The sequence below is a fragment of the Neopsephotus bourkii genome, unplaced genomic scaffold (genome assembly GCF_033783945.1).
Source record: "Neopsephotus bourkii isolate Nb327-2 ecotype Australia unplaced genomic scaffold, CSIRO-AGI_Nbou_v1 NB_1508, whole genome shotgun sequence".
NCBI classification, from domain to species: Eukaryota; Metazoa; Chordata; class Aves; order Psittaciformes; family Psittacidae; genus Neopsephotus; species Neopsephotus bourkii.
The window spans coordinates 7,469,656-7,480,428 of NW_026901984.1; the positions used below are offsets into that span (position 1 = coordinate 7,469,656).

At 37.8% G+C, this 10,773-nt stretch overlaps 1 long non-coding RNA gene across 1 annotated transcript; it reads right to left on the reverse strand.

The window, feature by feature from the left end:
- Nucleotides 1-3,818: 3,818 nt before the first annotated feature.
- On the reverse strand, nt 3,819-6,310 carry LOC133221036 (uncharacterized). The gene is made up of 3 exons (XR_009727872.1): nt 6,214-6,310; nt 5,820-5,948; nt 3,819-4,030 (listed from the first exon to the last, which is right to left on the reverse strand). It is a non-coding gene; the product is annotated as an uncharacterized LOC133221036 (long non-coding RNA).
- Nucleotides 6,311-10,773: the final 4,463 nt, after the last annotated feature.

Below are 10,773 nucleotides of genomic sequence, written 5' to 3' on the forward strand. Positions count from 1 at the left end.
TAGTGCATCTCTACCTGTCTGTAAATAAGAAATAAGACTGATACCGTCTTCTCTGAATTCTGAAAACGAGCTTTAAAAAATTGCTTATTTCTTGGGTTCTCTTAGGCTAACCTAAATATTAAAGCATGTTTGCTACAGTTGAGACTGCTGTTTGATCATATGCCTTCCACAGGATGAATCTTGTGATTCCTGTGAAATGCTCAAGCAGAGGAAGAACATTGTCAGCAATGTTCACTGCATTATCTCTTTAAATGCAGTGGATACTCCTTTTGATACAATCATGTGGACTGGAGGGAATATTTATTGCCACACACTACACAGAGAAAAATGGTGTCTCTGCAATGAGTATCTCCCTAAAATCTATAAAAGGTTGTCCCCTCTGCCCAAGACAAAGATCACCCATTCATTCTTTTAAATGTAGGTTCCAAATTGCTTATAATTTGCTGCTAGATCAGAATGGGAACCAATTTAACGTCATAATATCACTACATTATTACCTTTTATGATCTCATGTAGTTTATTGTTAAGGAGTGCAGCGTCTGAAGTGGGTGATTTCATGTAAAAACAGTTCACAAAGTTTAAATTGAATATGACTGAAGAGGTTTATTGCTTCATAATTGATTGCTAAAGCAGCAAACTCTACATAGAGGGTCAGTATCATAAATTCAAAAGATAAAACACTGTCTTAGACACCTGCAAAATGCCAGCACATACATTCAAATTTCTAAACAACTTTAAGACTTCTGTGAACAGAGATGCACTCATGCACACACACACATATAATGGCGTGCATACCCACCCCTTCTCAGAGAATGCATGGTACAAAGGTGCTCACTCCCCACACAACCTCCTGCAGCTCTACAACACACACATACAATAAGAAAGCATCCATGAGGTTACATACATATAACTGAGGTGTGGGTCTCTATCTGCTGCACTCTGGCATTCTCGGTGCCTCTGACAGGAAGTGACTCTGTCAGACATGGACAAATGCCAGCAGGGTGACTTCTGGCAATATCAAACATATTTTCATTGTTATTGCTTTTCTGTTATCCTCTGCTTTGTTTCCACCATTATAAATTTTTTTTTTCTTTTATACTTCTCAAGTTGAGTCTTTGTTTCAAAAGGCTTTTGATATTCTACTGTTTAATCTTACTAATGTTTGTTGTTTTCTTCCTTTTTAGTGTCACTAGGTTTTGGGAAAATGCCCTCCTAGACAGTTTTGGATGGTCCACTCAACCTCACACTTGGCACACAGGTTCCTGTCTTATCAACTCTTGTTATCCAGGCTACTTAGCACAGAGCAGGAACTGTGCGGGTTAATCTCTTGTGATGTTTTTGTCACTGAAAATAGTCCCATGTCCTAGTCCAAGCATAACTGTCAAGTGTTTGCAACTCCTGCCATAAGTTCTCAACATAAGTCTTCAGTTGCATGTTCTGTTATCAATGGTATTACAACTCTACTTTGTATAGGTTTGCAAAAGTGTTAGAATGATGAAATCGGTTCAGACACCTCAGCAAACTGATCTGTGGGATTAACTTTTTCATGAGTTTTCAGACAAACAATTTTGGAAGATGTATTCAAGTGATCATTTTCTAACATTTACAATGTACATGAATGAATAGACATATTTCAGCAGACCACTTTTATCATGAGTGTTTCTCCCGTGTGATCACAGGGAGTTTTTCCTTTCTTTGTACATGAAATTGAAGCTATTTAGTCTTTGCGTATTAATGAATGCTGAATAGATGTCTGCCTTCTTCATATACAATAATCATTAAATTTTTAGGACATACAATTCATCCTTAATCAGTGTTAAAGTTCTGGCTGTTGGAAGAATTTGGAAATTTTGTCTTTTTTTCATGTGCAATACTGGGAAATCAGACTCAACACTTAGAAGTGGCCATAGAAGTCCCTCTCTTTCTAAGCAGTCTCTTCAGGACTGATGCATAACTACTGGAAAATATTGAGAATTCTATCTAGATATCAGTATTTTATGGGGGTATTCAATAGAATTTTTCCATTATAAATAGAAAACAAACATGTCCTTCCCACACCTATATATTTTTTTTCAGTTCACTCCCTTCCCTTTTTTTTTTCCTCCACTCTAAATGGAAAACAAATTTTTTTTTCACAGATATATCTTTCTGTATTTTCCAGTTCAGTTACTTCCCTTGTTTCTGTCCAGAATCTCTATACTTTCTTAATTATTTCACTCACCCCACCTCAAAATGTTAACATTGTCCAGTTTTAGAAGACACATTTCTTAAAAGTTGATGTGTCAATAGTTCAAGACATGCAAGGTGCCTGACAAAACCTTTTATTTCTCACAGAAACATTATTTACTGTTGTATCCATCCTAGAAGTGAAAGCATTCCTTTGAACAAACTAATAAAAGAGACACCATTGCTACTTACAATCTCTGTTCTTTCCTCTGGCATGTCAGGATTTTCTTTTCACACTTTTTTAAAGTAATCTTGTATTTGGTAAGCTTTAGGGAGCTTACCCCAAAAATGGCTAAACCATTTTATTATTTTTTTTTCTTATGCATAGAAAATTTTGCAAGGTGTTCTGGTGATCATATATATGTACAAAGAAGGGAGCAGAGCATCCAGACTTTCATTATCTACAAAGACAATACTAACTCAAGACAGAACAGCCTTGGGAAAGCATATCTACTTTCCAGCAGCTTCATAGGCTACTGAGTGCAGGCTAAGGGAAGTATTAGGCTACTGCAGTCCTAGTCATGATTCATTTACAAATATCCCACCTAAATGCAACAGCAGGCAGGCAACTTGGCCTAGACCTTGCAATGCAGTATTACTGAAGCCATATTATCAGAGAGATAGGTTATGGGAGTAAAAATAGTGAAACACTGCCACTACTGAGTCACAGAAGGATTCTGCAGAACTGCTCTGGCTTTGACTGTAGCAATAAATCTGTATTTGTGATTACCCTTGCAAAGCCTTTTCCCACAAAACATTTCCTTAGAGAGTGGTTTTGGGCAATTTCTCTTTGTTAACTTTCTGATGCTATTATTTTAATGGTAAGAAATGCTCCTCAGTTCTGTATGTCAAAAGGAAAAATTGATCCAACCTAGGCTGACGATCTGATTCCAAATAAGATTTTGATATGTTTCCTGTTATTCCTTTCACAGCTGAGGTTGTTTGTTAGGAGGAAGGGATTCCCACACATTTTTTATGCTGCCCTTATTTCTTATTCATACAATCTAGATCTCACTATGACTTTTAAAAATCTTATGTTGTGTCAGATCTTTCTTAAAATTATTTATATTACAGCACTGATACTAGTTATATCACTGTAAATTATATAAAGATATCAGTGCACGTATATTGCTGTAATATTATGACTATGGATGCTTGTTAGTACATCTTACTTGTATCTTGTAATTTTGATTTGGTCCTCAGAAGGATATGCTAAATTTTAAATTTGCTTGAAAATCTTTTACGTTTGACTGTTTTTTTCTCTTTTCCAACTTAAATTTATCTGTGAAATGGAGGAAAATGAATGATTGTTTTAGTTCTTCAGTTTGCCATTTATCATAACCTTATGGTCCATAACTGAATTATCAAACCCCATTCCCATGCAGGACTATAACTGAATTATCAAACCCCATTCCTATGAAGGACTTTAAGCATTGTGAAATTAACATGATGGAAGGAGCCAAACATTCTAGATCAAACTGCCTTTATTTGTCTAAGGAAATGTCTTTTATAAATTGAGAACCCAAGTAATATTGCTTTATGTGTCCTGATTTATACAATATGTATTCTGTGAGCAGGATTTTAGTAGAATCATTTAAACCTTTAGGCCAAAAATTCTTTGCCTTTGAGTTCCATAATTTTACTTTTTATTTCTAGAATACTGCTCTTCTAATAGTTAAATTGTCATCAGTATGAATTGTGCTGCAGTTAAGTACGTGAATGTGTTGGCATTCTTGTAGATCCTGGTATTTGGCTCAGGCTGTTGAAGTTTATTTGCAATGGATCCGCTGTTCAGGCTCCTCTTCTGGCATCATGCAAATAAGATATGCAGGGGTAGGAAACGTAATATTTTCCATCAGACATGTCAAGGAGCGAACACAGTAATCTTTACCTTTAGGTCTTAAAACGTAGTAATAACAATAATAACACCACCAGTAACACAACATCACTACCAACACATAATCACCACACCAACAAAACAATAATAGTAACATTATTATTATTATTGCTAATAATAATAATAATGCACTTTCATTAGATTAATTCTTTCTGTGGCTTACACTAAATTCCAATATTACAGTATTGTTGTAATTCTTAAAATCCAAAAAACAACCCATTCTGGTTTGCTTAGGAATCTGACTTTGTTTTCACTATAAACCAGTTGAAATTACAAATAATGCTTCTGCCATTTTTTTAAGTTAGCTGGGCACATCAGAATCAGAATATATATATTTTATAATGTAGAGAGATTTTTAATGTCTGAATTGTTTCCAAGGAATTGAGTTAAATATGGTAAACCACTTAAAATAAAATTTGAGAAAATAGAACTAAAACTTAACATTAGATACAATTATTTCCCACCTGAAATTTTAGTCCTAATTAGTGTCTAATGGTTACAGCTTGACCCTGTGTGTTAAGAAATTTACCTCTAGATTTTATCTACAAATGTAAGTTAAAAAAAATCAGAATAAATGTTTATAATTCTAAAAATGCAAATACCATTAGCTGCTTGTTAGCAATGCCTTACAAAGCAACAAATAAAGACACAAATAAACTCAATATATTATACATCACCATAGAGAATATTAATAATTTTGACTACAGGCATTACAAATTAGGAAGATAGAAATTTCTCTGGGGAAAATAGCTTAAGGGGTATAATAGACTTGGAACTTTCAACAGTGTGGCTAATGAATTATCCAGTTTTACCCCAAACTGAAGCTCACATCTTCACTGCTCAAAACTAATCAGGAAACACTCATCCCGTTTATCATCATGGATGGTAATGAATGGGGAATTTAAAATATTAAATGGGGATTAGACAGGGCAGAAATGTTGTGCTTAAAACCTGTTACACAGTAATATCTGCATGTTTTGTGCCAAATATTGGTTCGGTTTTACTTTACATAATTTTACAACATGCTAATTAAATCCTGTGTAAAGTGGGTTAGGGAAGGAATGCTGTCAGCCGCGTAAAGCTAAGTGGCCTCTGTACGATGGCTGCACTAGGAGGTGGTAAGATCTCCACATACAGCAGTAGGGGTACAGCATAAAAGTTCTTCCCACGGGCTGCAGGGAACCCTCGCCCCACGGGGGTACCTCCCAGTGCCGCAGGGACAGCTCTGCCGGGCTCCCGGAGCCACTCCTGTCCTCCTCCGGCTCTGCCCTCGGGGCTTGCAGGGCTGTTTCTCACCCAGCTCGACAGCCGCGGCTGCCGGGCACCGTTTGTCCTTCCCTACCCCGGCTTTTCCGAAGCGCCCACCAGTGACTGAGGGGTTCAGCTCTGCCCTGCGGTGGCGCCATTGGACACAGAGGGAATCGGCTGTGTCCGGCACCACCAGCCCCGGCCTCAGCTCACAGGGGACATACACACAGCCAGCACCCGGGCACCCCCCACAGAAAGGAAAACTAATGTTTCCTTAGGAGTCTATAAAGCTATAAAGGTCCGCCTATCTGTATGAAGTAGCAGGCTTTATATCAAGTGGCGTACACTTAGTTTGCTACTCGCTTTTAAAAAACAAAAATGTCTTAAATTGCTTTTCGTAGTTATTTTCCCTAGACAGCAAAAAGGATAGACTGTAGTAATGGCTTACCAGTTGCCAGACTCTTGCCAGTGCCTCTAATGACATGTGGAATGTTTGCTAGCCACATCCATCAGAGTGCCTTTAGCTGCAGCCCTCTCCCTACAGCAGTGCAGTTACATTAGAAAAGAGTCTAGGGACCTGTAAAAGGCAGGGAAAAGGAGAGAGTACTGGCTGCCTTCAAAGGAGGGTGGAAGGAATTAGGAAGACAGACTAGAAAAAGACCCCACACTATCACACTCAACAACAAATCAAATCAGGATGAGGACAGCACGATGAAGTGCAGGACAGGAAGATAGCCATAGGGCATCAGGGTCAAGAGAAGAGCAGACCAGGGAGAAAGAGAGCAGGAAATCAAAAAACCTTAGACAGAAATGGAAAGAAATATCTAAACATAGGTACATACTTTCCTAGTATTACTTCTCAATGAACGAAGTGGGTGCCTTTGTCTAAGTACACTTGTAATTTCAAACAGTCAAGGCTGTGCTCCACCAGGAAATTACTTTTCCAGGATGTGATGTGACTTCTGGAAACATCCACAAGAATTTAGAAATTAGGCTGCATATTTCAAACACTGAAATAATGGAAAAAATTGCTCCTTGTAATAGGGAAGTAAAAGTCATATAATCCTGAACGTTTGCAGAACATTAAAGTTTTAAATTGCAAGCTATTAATCCTTCAGGGATCTTTGCTACCAAGTCACAGAACCATAGAATCATTTAGGTTGGAAAAGACTTTTAAGATAATCGAGTGCAACCAATAACCCAGCACTGCCAAGTCCACCACTAACATCCCTAAGCATCACTACACATCTTCTGAATACTTCCAGTATCATTTAATGACACCCAACAGGCAGAGGACATCTCATGTTGCCTGTCAGAACCCCACATGTGATGGTCAAGGGCCCCTTTTCTGTGTGTCTCGAAACAACTCGAAAGAGAAGAAGCTGAGAGAGGCTGAGCACCTGTTGGTGGTGAACAGCGTGTTGTGGGCTGGGGACAGAGAAGGGATCATGCTCCCCGAAGGTGGGGGTTGATTTCTCTTGTTTTCTACCCCTAGGCCACAGAGATAGACTGCCTGGGCAACCGCCTGCCTGGAGACAGCTGCACACTGTGGTGTGGGCAGTTAACTGGGTGTGGGGGTTTACCTGATAGCCCTGCAGAGAAGTCTGGGCCAGTGGAAGCATTACAAAATACTCTGACCATACGAAAAGGCAGTCATCCTGCAGCCATCTGGTGTGTATCTCTCTGCCTTGGGACCTGGTGGTACTGCCAACAAAGGCTGTAACTGAACGAATTTCAGCTTGCTGACTGAGAAGACGTCACTGGATCCCCAGGGTGGTGATCCTGTTTTCTTTCTTTCCTTTCTCCTTTGTTCCTCCGTTGGATGTGTTATAAGATCTTGCCAAGATTTCTGTTCCTCCTAAGACAGTTTAAGGGGAGTTTACAGCAAAATTGTTTTTTTTCATTTCGAGCCTCTGGAGGGCCTGTGGTTTCTCCAACAAACCACACAGAGTGTGGTAAAGATCAGCTCCACATACAGCTGCTGGGAAGGATGGAACGGGGCACTGCACTAGCTTGGTCTCATGAGAAACAAGGTCATTCAAGATGTGTTGAAGGCACAACTGAAGGTGCTATAGACAATTCTGCTATAGACAATTCAACACAAGCAGTGTCGAGAAAAACCATAGACCTTAAGTATTGCATATATTTTCATTAAATAACCTGGAAAAACACAGTGTGCTTGGCCACGGGCGAGTATGGAAAGATGTTGAAATGCCTATGTTGCTCAGTTTAGCGTACATATGGGTTTTTGAAAATACTGTTAAATATAGCTTTTATTTCTTTAAATGAACTTTATACTTAAAATGCTTTCAAATGTCACTTCTTCAGGTTTCTAAAATACAAAGGATTTTTGTAAAATAAGTATGGTTTTGGAAAGGTAATTTCAGAATGATGTTACAGAGAAATCTAGTATGAATGTCTAGTTTATAGATTTGATCATTTTGAATGGCTTTGGTAAGCTTGCTGTTGTGTGCAGCCACAAAATGAATTCCCTGCATCCAGAAATTCGTTAATATGATATTAATTGTATATTTTGCCTTCTAAATTTTGCATTTCTTAAGCGTAAATAATATCGTTTTGAACCATGTCTCCAAATGATGAGTGGAAAAAACAAAGCCATATCCAAAAAAAAACCAAGCAAAGATTCCATCCAGTAAATAACTGGCTTATGTGACAGAAGAAGTCAATTGACTAAAATATTTTCTCTTGTGTGTTTGCATTTTATATTAATTATATTACAAGGGAAAAAGCTGTCTTAATTTTTCCTTAATTCTCTACATATTATTAAAAGTCAGTGGCAGCAGTGATACCTATAGCAAGAAAATATTAGGAGAAAAATGGTGTGTTTACCTTTGGTTCTGTGCCTTTAAATAGTAATGGAGCAGGTGTACTAGGCTCTGCTAATGTTTCACTAATAAAACTGAGAATTTGGCTATTCTATAATTGGATAGAGATGTGAATGCTGTTAGCCACAAATGACAAACCTGCCTAGCTGCCAACCACTCATTTGCTTGCTATCTGTTTTGAGCCTTTAAGAGAGAGTACCTGGTGCTAAATGCAGCCTGTTGGCAGCTGGTTCACAAGGAATACAGTGTGAACAGGCTTGAGTAAGTTGTCTTTTGCAGTAGCAACAGGCCACAAGGCCACATAGGGTAAGATTTTTTTTTTGTGAATACAGAATGGTAATTCTACTGTCAGCTTCCAAAGAAAAACTTCATTAACGCTGCCTTTGAGGAAAATGCATCATAACCAGTGGACTACAAATGTATTACATTTGCTTTTTGTATATGGAGGATAGTATCTGCAGATTCTCTCAAGTATATGCTCATTTCCTGAAATTAATGTTTAACTTGAGTGATAACTAGCTCCGCAACTTTTACAAGAAAGCTTTTGTATTCAGACCAGGTGTTTAATTCATCTTATCTATAATATAAGTCTAACATTATGTAATTACAAACAGTTTCAGTGACTGGTTATGGCCACCTATGTAATACATCAAGACATGGATGGGCTTTTTTCTAACGCAACAGTATTTAGGGTTTCTGTAAAATTATTCAGACAAAACCCTAACTTTTTGTGGTATATGTGGAGGTAGTGGGACAAAGGGACTCCACCTGTCCAGGAGGAACTTTCTAAATATTGTGAGCTGAATATTTATAATCCTCAATATACATATGTATTTATGCAGTGATCTCCTTAAATGCAATGTCAGCTGTATTCCTGTGGCTGCTGTTTAAACTGAACTTGGGCTGATTAACAGAGCTGATCAGCCCTGCTTTCCATCTTGTAAAAGTGGTTTCCATACCTGTTCAGTGATAGCTTGTAATTAATGTATTTTATAGGAGCATTCTATTTTGGTCCAGCAAGGCTCAATCTTGTCATATAAATGAGTTCCAAGTTAGATGCTCCTTACAAACCCTCTGCTCCCTGTTGATGAGAACTCTACACCTTCCTTCATCCAGGATAACAAGTATTCGTAGACTTCAGGTGCCAATACCTAAAATTTTTCACATGTACATATTAACAACATAATTTCCACTGGGAAACCTAAATGGAATGCATGCTTGGACATTATTGTACTACATGGTAAAAATGGAAATCTGCATGAAATGAATTCCTAACATACAGAAATGCTTTTGTAAGCACTGTGTAAACTGACGTCTATTCTTTCCAAACTAGCTTCTCCATCTTTTCCAAGAGATGAGGTAAAGTTAACCACATTAGTATGCCTATCATAGGATTTTAGCTACTATGTAGGAAGAAATGGTAAGAAAGGCTAAAACCGAGCACAGCAATTGCATATCTGCACGAATAACAGCTTTGCTGAATACAGCAACCAATGTCCATTTGGTCCGTTAGCAAACTTCTACTGGAAACATCAAAAGCCCATATTATGAATAGGCAGATATCCACAAACACTGGTTAGCAGTGGTTTCTTAACATTTTTTGGTTTTTTGTTTGTTTGTTTTTTTCTCAATAAAAGTATTTGTAGATTGTTTTCTCCACAACCTGAAAAAAAATGTATGAATTACTTTTAAACAGTTCATACAGAAAGTCACTTTTTGCTGCTGGTAACTTGTTCAAGGAAGGGTTACTCTGCTACTCTTCATAGGTGGAAATGGCATCCATATGTTATCTGTGTTTGTTTGTCCTGCCCATGTTTCCAAAAAGCATGAATAATTAGCTATTTAAGTGAAAGCAAGATTAATGGAAGGCAATACTAATTTCAGAATGTTGCAGCATTGAAAAATTTTGGCAAGAAATAAAAGAAATCTTCAAAGTCAGACAGCAATTTCATTTTCTGTAACAAAAGTGTTCCTTGCTTTTCTTTTTTCCTTTCAATAATGCAGTTATTAAATATTAAATGTTGAAATTATTAAAAAAGTAAAAGCTCAGTCCCCAGTTTTTATCTTACCTTGTGAAAGCCCTGAAGTGTCTCTTCTCTGTGCATACTCAGTTCATTAGTGTATGTAATGCAATCTTCAGACCTAAAAGTTGCTTGCTTTACAAAGAACTACCATAGAGTTACATAAAGAAGTAAAATGTACGTTACCTTTCATGTATCACTTAACTGTTGAATACTGTTGGATAGAAAGGAAAAGAACAGGAAAGAAAGGTAAATAAGGGACCTTGACAGTAACACAGCCACATAGTCCTCTGAAGCAAAGCTTCCGTGCAACTCCTTCACACTGTCGTGTCCCACAATAGCTCTTGGTTTTGGTGGGATTTCTCTGGATAGAGAGAGGAGCATGTCTTAGGACTTTCTTAGAAATCTCTTCTCAAGGTTATAAGCCTTGTGTAGAAGCAGGAAAATACCTAGAGTAGTAAGGGCCTACATGGTATCCCACTTCAGGACATACATTTCCCAGGAGGTACACCAGAGATAGCACGAGGTCTGAATA